The 15,144-nt window shown below is 45.0% G+C and overlaps 1 long non-coding RNA gene across 2 annotated transcripts in view; it reads left to right on the plus strand.

The window, feature by feature from the left end:
- Positions 1 to 3,124: 3,124 nt before the first annotated feature.
- Positions 3,125 to 15,144, plus strand: part of LOC114017879 (uncharacterized) — a 42,013-nt gene continuing 29,993 nt past the window's right edge. For both annotated transcript variants that reach the window (XR_003563178.2, XR_003563177.2), the window contains exon 1: positions 3,125 to 3,346. This is a non-coding gene — a long non-coding RNA (uncharacterized LOC114017879). The remainder of the gene's footprint in view (positions 3,347 to 15,144) is intronic.

Genomic DNA, 15,144 nt, shown 5'->3' on the forward strand with positions numbered 1-15,144 from the left:
GTCGTCGGAAGAAGCGGCTCCGGAGCAGGATCAAGAGAAGGGTCCCGCGGGAGACGGCGGGGAGCTGGCGTGACCCAGGGGAGGAGGGAGGAGGGCAGCTGTCCTCGGGCACTCGAGTCGAGCAAGCCTCTTTCATCTTCAGTCCCTTTGGCTTAATTTACCTCTTTCCTCCAACGCCCTGTGAGTTTAATCACATCAGATCTCCTTCAAGCCAGAGCTAACGACTGGAAAGAACGAAAGAATGAGAGAGAAAGAGTATGAAAGAGTGGAAGGGGCAGAGACAGGAGGAAGAGAAGGGCTGCGGGAGGGAGGAAGAGAGGAAGGGAGGGAGGAAGGAAGGAAGAGAAAGAGAGAAAGGAAGGAGGAAAGAAAGGAAATGAAAAAGGGAGAGAGAATACGAATACAAAGACGAATATGAAATGAAATAGTTCCTTTATCTTAGGAAAGACGAATAAGTAGGTGGTCGAACGGTTTCTGGTGACACTTGAAACATCAGCAGAGACGTTACCGCTGGCCGCGCGCGCAGCGCAGGGGCCGCAATCGCGGCCGCAGAAGCGCGACCCGCGGGCCGGGCGCGGCTGGGCAGGCTGGGGCTGGGGCTGGGCCTGGGGCTGGGGCTGAGGTTTGGGCTGGGGCTGGGGTTGGGGGTCCTCCACGGGTCCTGGTGGGGCTTCACCGCCTTCCTCCCACCACTGTGTGTGTGTGTGTGAAACCATTTGTAGCACTGACACGCCACACAAACGTGCCTCTGTGAGAGCCCGCTCGCCCCTGGGCACCTTCGAAACCTAGGGCTGACTGGGGGGCTGTTTTCTTTTGCTTGGGGAGGGGGTGGCGGTGGCGGTTTTTTTTTTCAGGAAGGGGGATCAGCATTGCGGTTCTCGACCTTCTCCCCTGAAACGAACAGAGGAAATGTTCCATTTGTTGGTTTTGTACAAATACTGTCATGGCGGGTTGCGATCCTTTACTAGTGTTTGCTGTGTTGTTTGGTTGCAAAAGGAGAACCAGGAGGATTCACACCATTTCCTTTTGGTTAATGGGCGCTTATTGATTAGTTGTCAGGCAGGGCCGTGCCTATGTCTGCGCCGTGCCCCCGCTCACTGCGCCGGGGAAGAGCCGGCGGGTTTCCCGGTGGGTTTCCCGGCGGGTTTCCCGGCGGCTACTCCCGCAGCCATCGCTCCCGCACACATTTCCAGCGCTGCAGGGCGAGAGGAGGAGACGCTGCCTCGGCGGTCGTGACAGCCGGCGGCGAGCTGGGTGCAACATATCAATCACACCCGAGCCTTGCATTTGTTTGTTTGTTTGTTTGTTTACTTGTTTGTTTATCGCCCGGCCTCTGTCCCTCAGTCCTCTCCCCGCCCGGCACGGTGTAAGTGTAGCAGTGCCCTGCCGCGCCGACCGCACGGTGCGACGGGCGGAGGAGAAGCCCCCAAGGCAGGAGCCCTCCCCGGGCAGGAACCTTCTCCGGGCGGGCAGCCGCCTCTCCCCGCAGCCCCCGGCCTGCCCTCGCCTGGCGCCTGTCCAGAAGCCCCGCCGGGGCGACCGCCGCCTCGACGGGAGCCACCTGCGGGGATCTCTGGATGAACCCGGCGGTGGGGGTGACCACCACCCCCAGCGGAACAGGGGGCTTGGATCAGCAGCCTGACATGCTTCTGTCACCTTTGAAGCCTTCTTAATGAGCAAATGTGCTCCCTTCCAGCCCCCCTTTCTGCCCCATCTACTCTGTTCATCCTCAAGCGGGTCGGCGCGGAGGGAGGGATGGGGCAAAGGGGCGGGTTCTCTGGCTGGTGGGGGGGAAGGGGAGCTGCCGCCCTGCCCTGCTCCTTGCAGGACCCCGCCTCACAGGAACGCTCCCACTTCGCAAACCTGGCTAACCCAGCGCTCCCGGCTATTTTCTAGGGATGAACCCGTCATCCCACTCCTTCTCCCCTTCTCTCGGTCAGTGAAAAGCGGCCACCCCTCGGTCAGTGCCGTGCGGGCTCACCGACAGCCGCTCGGGAAGCCACTAGAGAAGATGCGGCCCCCCCCCCCCCCCCCCATGGGACAGGGCGAGGGAACACCCGCTGGCACTACCGGCCAGCGACAGTCCCGCCAGCCCAGGAGAAGGAACCGGCATCACTCGGAAGCCCTAAGCCTCCCGGCGGGCGGCGGAAAGAGGACCGGTGGCTGCTGCCTGTCCATGGGTAAAACGGACCGCAGCCCCGCCGGCAGCGACGGCCTCCCCAGAGCCATTGTGCAGATGTTCAATAAGGTAAAATGTGAAACCAAGCAAACAACGACACACTGCCCCAGCGAAGGTGGCAGATAAGAGCTAAAGGAAAAGAAGGACCAGGTCGGGTGGACAGTTGTCGCTCCTGGGTTGCCTTTGCTATGAGTTCACATTTCAAATTACATTCAGGTGTACTGTCGACAGCGGTGGTAAGCCCTGCTTCACAACCTTACTGAGATTTTCCTTCTGGCCGGTACAATCCAAGCAGTCATTCTTTAAAAAAAAAAAAAAAAATTAATTAAAAAATGCCCAAATGCGTGGAATTAAGGCATTACCAGGATTTATGCTTTCCTACCACCACCGAACAGCACCCCGGCATCGAGAAGACCTGCAATAGGGAGCACTAGTAACACCTTTCCCCTCTTGGAACAAGCAGACTAGTAATTTAAAAGTTTGTAAGCTTTTGCAAAGCCCCATGTAGTTAGTTTTAAATAGGCATCACCGTTAACAAGAACAAACTCGGCACATTAGCCCTTAAATAGCCCTTAAATACCGCGCTAATAGCCTCCACGTGGAAAGAAATCCCCAAGTGTTACAAATTCATTTTAACGACCAGAAAGCCGTCTGGGCAGCAGCAAAATGCGAAAACTCTTCTCTCAGTTCCCTGTCTTTGATTTATTTTTAACTACAGGCTCGTGGGAACGCAGCGCTAGAAAATTACGACCAGATGTACCTAAAGAGGCGCTTTCTCTGCTAAAATGCCCACTTCTAAAGTAAAAAGGAGAAAAAAAATTATCTAAAATAGTTTGGGTTTTGGTTTTAGCGCGGATGGAATTGCAAAAAGACGGGGCACAGCGGCGGTTGCGGAGCGCGCAGCTGGGAGGGAGCAGCTCTGAAAATAGAGCGCAAAGGGGCTGCGCTCCCCGCGGCAGCGCTGTGCCCGGGTGGAGGCAGCCCGGGGCTGCCGCTCTCCTCCCAATAGAGCGGGCTTGGGCGTTCGCCCCGTGCGGGCTGTGACGGGGGGCCGGCGCCCCTGCGCCCCAGCTCGCTGCTCTGTCGGCAAAGTAGCAAAGATGTGGCTGTGAAAGTGCGGGAGGAGGGAAGAGACCAGTCCCGAGAAACGAAGGAGCTTTTTTCCAGGTAAGAAACCCTTTGCCTAACCCTAAGTGGGGTCGTTTTAGCGCCTTGAAATTTTGGAACGAAGAACATCTATTTTAGATATGTTTCATGAGGTTTATCGTTTGTTTTTTTGTTTTTTTTTGTCCTTGAGAGCTGCATTTGGAATGGAATGGGGGAAGGAAAACAAACGTGGCTGTGCTCACTTTTCGTTTGTGACTTTATTCCTCGATTCTAATATGCCATGTAATAACAGCAAATAATAACGGGACCGTTCATCTCCTTTCGATTATACGATGTTGGACTTTTCTGGTACAGTAGTCTGGTAATTTAAGATTTCCTTTTCTTTCCCGATAAATAAAAAATAAACAAATTGCCTGAGCAGTTGCCTGCAAGGGGAGTACCAAGCTGTCTGTCCACGCCTTAGTATCGCGTATTGTAATTGAAATCCAACACTTTTCACCCCGTGTTATTGGAAAAGGTTATCGGGAGCTAGCTTTTGTTGCAGGAAACCTCATTTAAAAATGGCTCTGTAGGCTGCAATCCCCGACACTGATCTCATTACAGCTCCCTCTTACCGCTGTTTACAAATCCTGGGATTTACCAGCCCTTGGCTGCGATGCCTGGTGGCATCGCTTGCTGCGGGCTGCTGTTGGGAGACGGAGGCTAGATGCCGGTTTCTGGATAGTTTTGTCTGGAGGAAGCATTATTACTTATCGAAACAGTCGGCCAGAAGTAAATCTTGTGTGGTGACTCATGCAGTACAGTCTCTCAAACCTCGGGACTCTCCGTTTGGCAGAGGGCGTGGGTTTCTGTGCTGGAGCCTTCTTGCGGAACCGCCTAATTCAGCCAGGTGGGGAGAAGCAGCCCTCTAAGTGATGGGTTAATGGTTAGATTTATTAGTCTCAAGAAATATGAAACGGCAAATCAATAGAATTAATTTCTGTTTTAAACTGGCCATTAAAAAAATTCTGAAGAGATACTCGTCTGGAACATATCTTTGGGTAGGACTGTGTGTTTGCAGTTGTGGTTACCTGGCTGGTAAATAAGAGCATCTTTCGGGTATTAGCAACTGTATGGACAAAGGGAAGAGTCAGACCTTGAAGCTCGACTTTGTCTTGAAGTAGGAAGTTGCAAAACATATGTTGGGTGGAGGTGGAACAAAACGTAGCTATGAGTTCACTTTTGACTTGTCTACCACCAGGTAAAACCACAAATCAAAACCAGGCTGAACGCTTTCCTAAAACTCCTCAATTTTTTAATGGCAGCTGGGTCCAGGACCAGGGAGATATGTGGCTGTATTTGACTTCTGAAATAGATGGTAGTATGAAGCTTTTAAGCCCGTTTTTGAATAATAATAATGGGATTATCCCAGCGGCTACACTTAAAAGGTTTCTGTTAGATTTGTGTAAGGACAGAGCTGGCAGCCAGAATACTGCCTTTTGTGTCCTTAGAGAGTATCTATCTGTGATACCTAAATCATCCGTGGGATTTGTCTGTTGCAGTGCTGCCAAATTGGTTTGGGGTTAGGTACTTCAGAGGAATCGGAGAGTCTCAAGTTCCCTAGCCACAGCACCCAGGAAAAAAAATGGACTTTCAGGAAGAGAAGGAGATGCCTCCATCTCCTACTTACAAGACTTCAGAAGGACAGGCCTGACAGCCCATACCATATGGGATCTCTCTAGGGGCTCCTTTGTCCTGGTGTGTCATGTCTGACACAGCTGATATATTTTATCCAGTTGCTCGGCAATTAAATCATGCTTTGAAGGTCTGGAAGACCAATTCTCCTGCTTGAGTTGAAGCACAGGCCTGGAGTTGAAGGCTTTGCATCCCCTGCTAACTATGGGGTGGTCTAGGGTGAGGATTTCTTGTTAACGCTGCTCCATTTTAAGAGGATAACAGAGGGGGGAAAAAATGAGGCAAGACTGGAGCCAAGATTTCCTAAGTGTGATGTCTGTTATTGGGTTGTAGAGATTTTTCTCAACATTTTCAATTTGTCTTTTTGATTCTTTTTTCCCCCATGCTTATTTTTCACACTGATTTCTGATGCACAAGACTCCCTATCAGATTGAATATTCCTGTGTTATTATGAGTTTCTCTGGAGATTGTCTGGTCCAGCACCCCTGCTCAGAGCAGGGTAAGCTAGGGTAAGTTGCTGGGTAGTTAAATGGATTTTTCTGTATTTCAGTTTATGTCCATTGCCTCATGTCGTTTCACTGGACACTATTGAGTGCGGCCTCATCTTCTCTACTCCCTTTCCTCACAGGAGTGTTACTGACACATATTGGTAAGATATCGCTCAGCCTTCTCTAGGCTGAACAGCCCCAGTTCTCTCAGCCTCTCTTCGTATTCCGGATGCTTCCGTCCCTTAACCACCTTTGTGGCCCTTCAACAGACTCATGCCAGTAAGGCCATGTCTCTCATCTTGGGCAGCCCAGAACTGGACCCAGCACATGACCCCTACAGGTGCATTTGGGTGGGATGTCAGTGATAGGGTCCGTATGGGAAGGGTCCAAGGCAGGTCAGTTTGCTAAGACCTGACCTCATTTAGACATATTTTTTTTCTAGATGCAGTGAGTCAGAGATGCAGGTAGCAGTGCTCCTGATAGAAGTGTAATGCCTAGTCTGCCCTCTATGTGCTCATGGGCAGCTAATGTTCTTGTTCTTGTACTTAAAGAATTTATCTGGCTTACATAATTGCCTCCAATACTTAAGGCCTTCTTGTGTTTCCAGAGAGCATCCTTTTTCCTCTGAGCTGGTGCTTTTCTAGGCTTTTTGTTCCCTGGTAAAGTCAGGACAAATCCTCAGCTTCATACAATCATACATCACAGTAGCTTTACGCACATGAAGTGTCCCGCTAAATATTTCACTAAGAGGTGGCTGTGAATTCATAGCCAGCACGTAAATGGCCTCCATGCCATTTAAAAAGTCTGTAAATTATTTTGTGTTCTTTGTCTTGTTAATGTTGTTTTACATGTTCTATTATCTTAGGTTATGCTTCACCATTCAGAAGCTGGATCTTGTTGAATCTGAGTCGCAATCTCAGTGGTATTACCAGTGCTTTATCATATTATTGAAATGATGGCAGAAGAGATCTGATAAACTTGTGTTTAAATCGCGTGAAAAATTATGCAAGTTTACACTTTAATTTCAAGTTATTTTACATGTGTATGAAATCTGATTGGGAATTATTTTTATCTGAAAGTAAAAAACATTCTTGGACTGTAGCTTAAATTATATGAATGTTAAAAAGTGGGGTTTTTTCTTTGAAAATCAGCTCTTGGTTTTTTAGTAACAAAAGATTTATATGATGATTTGGGGAATATTCTTGGTTTTTTTCTGTGAAGAGAGACAATTTCCATTGCCCTGTTACACTGGAAAGATTGAAATGTGTTGCAAATGGCTTTTCCTTTTAATGGGCATACTTTTATACATTCCTAGCTAATATAGTCTTGTTCAGTGGGATGGAGAAAATGGAGCTAATGCAATAGTTTTTACCAAAAGATACTCTGATCTTTTTTTTTATTATTATTCACTATTTTTATGATGTTAACATCTATCCAAACACAGAATAAAAAGACAGTTTATTCCCTGGACAATTTACAGTTTAAATAATTCCAGAGTTAGCAGCAGAATCTGAAATCTCTGTAGCCCTAAAATTCACTGTCTGGACGGTTGATATTTCAGCAGTAATGTAGCACTGCTCCCAGCGCATGATGCAATGGGAGCCACTTCAGCTTATCAATAAGGTCATTAAAATGAAGCTGTAATAATGCTTTTGGAAGCAATATTACACAAACTCTACAAAAGTCCACAATCCATAGCCGCATAGCCCAGCAGTCTGCAGCAGCTGCTGTGTCTCACCTGAACCTTTGCCTGAAGTGTGTCCATCACTTGAAGACACTCAGTCACCTAATGGCTGACCTCGTTGCTCTGTGGTTTGCAGGCAGAAGGCTGAAGGTTTTCCTTGGCATGCCGACAGAAATATTTTACAGGTAGTGAGAATGGACCTCAGGAAGAAGGAACACTGAATAATTCTTACACCAAAGTAAAAATCAGGGTTTTGGCTTCCAGAAGGTATCTGCCACTCCTGGGCTAAAGTTTGGCTCACAAGAGTAAGGTGCTGTTATATCCCAGGCTGGCACCCAAGCACGTGTGGCTGTACCTCCAAGAGGGTGGTTGCTTTAGGAGTAGACCCCATGTCTACAGCTGTTCACTACTTGGGAGAAGCACACACATATGAGCAATGTCATGGGTGAGATAAATATCCTGACAGTTGGGGCTCTTCTGGGTCTGCCTAGGGATGCTGCCTGGCATCATCCTGGGGCCAGCCAGACTCACCTTGTGCATGGTAAGAGCCGCACAAGGCATTTCCCAAAGGCCATGAGCTGCTGGCAACCTGAATGCAAGTGGGTCTTGCTCCGCTCAGCAAGGTTCACACCTTTGGCTTGGTTTATCTCGAGCCCCTTTCAAATACTGAAAAGTTGTGCCATGAGGGTGGGGTTTCTTCAGCATTGCACACAGCAACAGAGCCCTGCTCACCCCAAAGCTGCTGGTCCTTTGGGCATGCATGGCTACCAGCAGGAGAGCAGCTCAGTGTAGTGAGACAGAAATACCATGTACTTTTTGTCTACCCACCTTGCTGATTAAAAAAACAGGGAAATTCCGATTTCTTGTGGTATAAATACTGTTAGTTCTAGTCCATTACTGAACATGCACCCAGCACAGTAGGGTTTTATTTGTGAATATGAAGCACTGGTGCATCTGTGCTGGACAAACTCGGCGTTCCTCTGCAATTTAGCTAAAGCTGAGGATAATCTCACTGATTTTATACTGATGTTCCCCCAGGCACCATCTACCCATGACCCCCTCTTCCCACTGGCACTGTTGCCCTCAGGGGGCTGAGGGTGAGCCCTTTAGCCTGCCCACAGCAGCTGCACGCTCTGCCCAGGCCTAAAGAAGACGTTATTTTAGGAGGCGCGGTGACTCAGCCAGGATGAGAAACCATCCATTTCAGGAAGCAAACAACCTTTAACATGCTGCATCCTTATATATGAAATAAACACTTGCCTGAATCATCTACAGAAAAGACGACTGGTTTGGCAAGATTACATCCTGTGTAACTAGGAACAACAATACAGTATTAGCAACAGCAGATCAAGAGTTAGTGCAAGTGTAAATGGTAAGAAAAGGTCTATTCTAATAGATGATTTACCAGGAACCTTACAGTCAGCGTTGTTTCTTAAGTTCATCAGCAATACAGTATAATGTATGTTGCAAAGTCACTGACCCGGTAGTACATGTAAGAAAAAAACAGGTGGGATTTTTTTAATGTATGAGAGAAAGAAAAATGCCCACTTTGGAAATCTCTTCTGTGCGCAAAACCTTTCTAGTAGCTGAGCACTCTGCATGCTCTTCCTCTGCTTCAGTGTATGTAGCAAAGCAGTGCTCCATCTGTTAGAAAGGCACTACCGTACAAGGATGCAAGCTTAATAAATTTCATTTATTATTATGCAGACATTTATAATTTCAAATAATTGGGCTCACAGTCTTTGAATCATTGAGTCATTTCATGATCAGCAGGCTCATAAGAGGAACACTGAGGTAACGTTTATATCTTGTGGAAAGCCTTTGGCACTTGGCATCCTAAGAATCCAGGTTTAGAGAGGATCAATATGGCCTGAAAAGATCAGAGCCATGCAGGGAGATGTTTCATTCTACCAGGCTGTGGAGAGGACTCTCTAGAGGGTAAACCACTGCGGAAGTCTACGAGGATCAGCCTTCAGTAGTTGGAACAGGGTTAGGCAAGGCAAAGGGTGGAGAAATGCCACTATACTTTCTTGTGCCTGGATGCCTGTGGGAATTTAGCAGATAGATAGTTTGTTTTCTACTAGCAGCCCTTCTGCTGATGAGGGGTACCAAGCCAGGAAGCAAAAACTAGCTCTGGATTCTTGGATTGCTTCTAATCCCACTAGGCGCTGTTGTTAGCACTCTTGGTTCTGTCTCCAGTCCACCAAACTCTGCTGCTTTTCTTAGGGGATTTCAGCCTTTGTTCAGGGGTGGTATTAAACAAGACTCAAATAATAATTCTTAGATTTCTGTACATAATATTATAGTTAGTCAAAATCATTTTTTGACTGACAAATCAAAATTTTTTATTGACAAAAAGAGAATTACAAAAGCAAAAGGTGGATTTTTTTTTTTTTTCCAAAGCCTTGCCTCACTTCTGCTGACCAAAATGCTCAAGAAAACTCAAGGGTGAGATTTGTCTCCGCAGCTCTCCCAGGCAGGCTGGGCTCTGTGCTCTACACCAGGGAGAGCCAGGGCTTGACCAGGGACACTAGTGCAGCTGATTGCCCTGAAAGAAAACCCTCCTGTTTTTCAACTGATTTATGTCAAAAAAGTGCTAAAAGGAATTTTCCAGCTGTTGCTCCTTAAATGCCAAAACTCACTGAGCTGAATTTATTCAGCTACCTGACTGTATCTGAGAGCAAAACTGTTCTGTCATCTCTGATCTTGCCTTTGCATATGATCCACACATTAGGGCCATGGGTCAGGGAAAGAAAAAACAAATGAGCAGCGTTTTTCAAAAGCAGTTTCCCTGCCAAGAGAGTTGTTCAGGAATGATGCCTTAGGCTGACTACCTGCTTCTCTGGAAGAGCAGCTGAAAATTCTATTTGGGGTCCCTCACCTTTGTTGTGTGGTGTCTGTGTTTCTTCCTTCACTGCCTCATGCTGGACAGGAGACCCAGATGCTGGTGTCCTCTTTATATACAGCTGATTACTGACGAGTCTGTAATGGAGCTGTCAGCTTCCTCCTGTGGCCAAACCTAGTGTTTTTCCACCAGAGAAGCCCGTATACTCATTTAATCTTCAGCTCACTGTGCATCTCATGTTAGGTGTTTGGAAAGTGTTTAGGAAGAATTCAAAATAAATTGAAAGCCAGGTTTAGTAGTTACATAAAGCTCACATTGGGTCTTCTTAAATTGAGCATCAAGAAAAAAAATTGAAGAGTATTTAGAAAGAAAGCACAAGGTGTTGCTAACAACACTAGCAATATCTCTGACTATATTTTTATCCAGCAAGGTGTTCTTCCTGGATAAAAACTCTGCAAGGCAATGCAATACTTACCCCTAGGTCAAGTGTCCATTCTCTCCTTCAGTGGTGGCAAAACTCTTTGGCTTTAATGGGAGCAGGTGAGGTCTGCTATATTTTCCTTTTAAAGAACCCAAAGTGGTACAATGGTTACTTCATGGCAACAGAAAAATGAGTCACTTGTCTCAGTCTATCAATCGAGTTCCTAATGGACACGTGTCCACATATTAAAAAAAAAAAAAATCCCAATTAGCGTTAATTGGCATCCTTGCCTGCAGTTTCTGTGGAGAATTCAGTAATGGGCATGGGAGCAGAACTCCCTCCATTTCACCCCAAGAAAGGTCCCACCCCAGCAGACCGAAAGGCTCTTGGTGTTGGCACCAGGAAGGTTCGTTACCATTGCAGTGGAGATGTAGAAGACCTTGGCTTTTAGAGCTGGCACTGGGATCCCATGGAGAACAAAACCCCTTGTGCTGTTGGCTGTTTGCAGGCTGGTGTTTCCAGCTGGCCCTGGAGAGTGAGGGACGTCTGGGGACAGCACTGGGGGCAGCTGCCTGGGCACAGTGTGCTGCCCTTAGACAACCTGTGGCAGGAGAAAAGTGTTTCTTCTGTGAAATAGTAAGGTGAAAAGCAGAATAAGAAATAGCTGGTCTGTAGATCTTCCCTACCTGCCAGCCCTTCACCAGGTATTGGCTCACAGGAATCAAAAAGGCTGTATTGCTGGTGATCACCAGTTTTATTTAGCCATGTTTGGTTGGCTGTTGGCTTCCTTTTAAAAGTTATTGTCCCCTTGACAGCTATGGGATTAAATTAAGACAGTGGTTTGAAAACCATGGAGTGTTACAGACACAGACTTAGCAGGAGAAGAGCAGAAGGGCGAGCTTAAAGCGTCTTTCTCCAGGAAAAAGACTGTAGGGTGACAAAGAGCCCACATCAACTGCTGAAAAGCTGGTTTTGTGATGGTCACAGGGACCGGCAAAGGCCCTTGAGTAACTTGTGAAAGTCACAGGGAACAGTGCTTTTTCCATCATTTGGATGGCTTTACATTTTCAAAAGTTTTATAAAGAAGTAGAGCAAGGGAAATGGCATGAATAATTTTCCATAGAGCCAAACTCCATTTGCTTTCACTTATTCACTTAAAGTTAAGCATAGGATTAAGCAAAACAAGTTGTGGGTGTGTGTGTGTGTACTAGAAGCAGACCCTCACATCACATCTGCTGGTCTCTCCCTGCTTTCTGGCTGCCAGCTGACTGATGCCCCCACCTCATCCCAACTCTGAAGGCAGCAAAGGCAGAGAGAGAGGAGATGAAAGAAAAGGTGTCCTGTTGTCCCTGGCTTTGGCTGCATCCTGACAACACGCACAGTCTTTGCTTTTCTCTTGTCTTTATGGGTTTTTTGCTCCTTAGTGTTATATGAGTTTGGGCTTGGGGTTTTTTGGTTTTTGTTTTGTTACCTTTCGATTTGCTGTCCAGTCAGCTGGCACTGGTCTGTGTCTGCCAGCGGCGCTGCTAGTGCAGACCAGCTGCACTAGCTAAAACTAGTACGTGCGTGGCAGGTTTGGGGTGACTGGTCAGGTTATGGGTTGGACTCATTTCTCCAGTGGTGGCTGATGAATGAAAGGCACAATGAGAGGCAGAAGGTGAAATTTTAATCCCCTCCCTTCATCTTTGTGTTTGCATTTACTTGTCTTAGAAGAAACAAATCTGGTTTCTGTAGCAACATAAGGTCTCAGGCAGTTTTCTTCTTCCTGCCCATAAATCAGAGTTAAGGGTTGTTCAACAGGACAACAGCAATCTGTCAAAGTGGACCAGAGAGGAAAAAGATTAATATAAATGTCACTTAAATTTTAAGTGATTTCTTGTGCTTCCTTTTGACTTGTACTTCCTGAAAAAGCTCTATCTCACATTGCCTTATTTAATGTAAGTGTTGTCACACTGAAATTTATCCAGTTTTCTTTCCTTTTGCTCCAAGAAGATGACAGCTTAGGAGTGCCAGTTAAATACAGTTGTTGTAACCTGTTTATAACTATATCAATCTTCAACAAGGTATTTACACCATAACTACTACCCAGGTATACAAATGAACGCATAGAAAGCAATGCAGGTCAAAGACATTTATAGGATCATAGAATCATTTAAGTTGGAAAAGACCTTTAAGATCATCAAGTCTAGAATTAATTAAATAAAAGAGAAAATAGAGTTAATTTCCCCTGATGCGGTATGACTAGTAATTTACATTAGTCATTAAAAAAATATATTATCGTATTAAAATAATTTAGAGAAAACCATAATTTACCTTAGTTTTCTGAACTTCTGTGACTGTGAGTCAAAGTGGGATTTAAACGGTTTTGTGGCTTTCTTTTCGCCTGTGTTGCAGCCGGGATGCATGGAGTTTCTGACAGTTTTTTCCAAAGAAATGGTCAGTAACAGCATCAAGATGTACAGTCTGCTGATTTGCTTCTTGTTTTCAGGAAGCCTGTGTTCCACAGCTCTACAAAAGAAGCAGTAAAATTCCTTTGGTCCTTGGGACTATTGTTGCACATCGCCAGACTGAACTTTCAGGGAGTTGTTCATCTGTCTGTGGAGTCTGATCTTCATAAAAAACCACACACTAATTCTTTTTGTTTGAAGCCATCGGTGTTGCCTATGAGCATACTGATTCATTAATTCTTATCTCTTGTCAATGTACTTATGGTGGTAGAAGTAAGATTAAATTTAGGCTTAGAAAATATTCCACTAATGCAGCTGCAATCAATGTTATAGCAACGGCAATAACAAGAAACATACAAACTACCCGGTGCTTTTATACTAGAAATACTGCACAAATGCTTATTTAAAAGAGAATTTCAGAAGTAGAAATACAAATTTCAAAGCAAAAATCTCTTCTAACTGGAGCTAGTTCAAAAATGCTAGGATTCTTTCTCATGAGGATTTCAAAGTATCTGAAAATTGTTTTTGACCTAAATCGGAATATATAATTTTTATCTTTTTTAATCTTCCCCGAATAGCCTAGGTTGAACAAAACATTCTTCCAGTAATTTAGAGTAATATAATTATGTAATTTTACTACTTAAAAGTTAAATGCTAATATTAACTGAAATATGAAAATAAAAATTCTATCACAAAAAATCCAATTTTTTCCTGTTTAATGTATAGGAACACTGGAAATTCTCCTGCATTAATTTTTTTTTAAAATTCATGTTTTTGACCTGATTAAATCTTTCATTAAGTAACTTGGTCAGCTTTCAGCTGGGCAATAACCAGATTTAGACATGCTAAAATTTAAAGCTCTTGACTTTTGGGACAGAAGATTTTTACTAAGATGTGTTCAGATATACTGGAATTCTGAATTACTGGATGAATTCTTTGGGTCTGTGCTCTGCAGTAGGTAGGATTACAATAATGGCCCTTCTGTCTTTAAAACTGATTGACTGCATCACTTCATAAAAAATCATCTGGTACTTTCTATGCTGAACTGCAAAAGATAGAAGACTAGCTCCAAATCAAATACCTGAAAGTGCTCAGAAGGTTTTTATTTTTTCTCAGCAGAAGCACTGGGCAATCAGGGTTTCTAAGAAACTTCAGGAGTTTGATGAAAGAAGATAAGTACATTGGAAAAAATCTGGTACTGCAGATTATCAATAGCTTATCCATAAGGATAATACACCTAAGGGTAGCTTGGCTTCCGGGCAGACATTTGGTGCACTGATGCATTGGGCTTACACACAGTGAAGTCAACACACCTTAAACTTTCTGCATAAATTTTCAACATATACCTGCAAATTCACTTTGTTGTTTTTCCCTGGACATGGGCTTTTTCTCTATTGCTCTTTCCCTAAGCTTCTGATTTTTTTGAGCTTTTCAAGGCTGGTGTTCTCTTCAGTGCCCTGGTTGTGGCAGACACACCTGGGTTTCCAGCTCTTTTAAATACTGTAGATACTGAATCTGGGCAGTAGAGAGAACAAACACATAATGTTCAGCAACAGAAGAGGAAAGAGCATTTCTCTTCCTCAGTTTTTTCACCACCTGCAGATTTTTCAAGGTTAATTCAGGTTTTTTGGTGATGTAACATTGCCCTCCTGAATATTTTTTTCCTAATCTTGGTGTTTCAACTGACCTAAGTGGTCTTTCGTTGACCTTGCCTGGTCCAACAGTCACCAATAGTCTCTTCCACAAAAACTGATTCTCTTTTTTTAATTTTCTTGCCTGAAATTTTCTTTTCTTGTGTGTCCTTCCTCTTGGCATTTAGGCTGGTTTTTTCTTGGTGTTGCTGCATAGGGACCTCTAACCTTGAAATCCCAATCCCTACTGACAAGCTTGCCTTTTGCTAGTGAGGAACACCATGATCTCTAAACACTCCTGCCTGTGTGAATGTATACAGGTTTAACAATTTTCTGCTGTTCCTGGTCAGGGACTTACATGGCATGGGTCTGCCATCACAGGCTGGATCTCAGTTATGCAGGAATGCTATGCATACTCATAATAAAACAAATCCAGAAATTCACTGAATCAGTATTCATAAATCAGACATAGAGTCCCTGAATTGTCTTACCACTTTTCTTCCTTGAGGAGCAGTGGACAGGACTGTTTGTCTTGGATTCTAATGACTGAGAAAATTAAGAGAAAAATGTAATTTACCAGAAAAAGTATAAAAATTCTTTATGAACATGATGTTGGACCAGATGATTCACGAGGTTGCTTCCAACATGGTATTCTATGATTTTTATTT

This window comes from Falco cherrug, chromosome 1 (assembly GCF_023634085.1).
Source record: "Falco cherrug isolate bFalChe1 chromosome 1, bFalChe1.pri, whole genome shotgun sequence".
Taxonomy (NCBI): Eukaryota; Metazoa; Chordata; class Aves; order Falconiformes; family Falconidae; genus Falco; species Falco cherrug.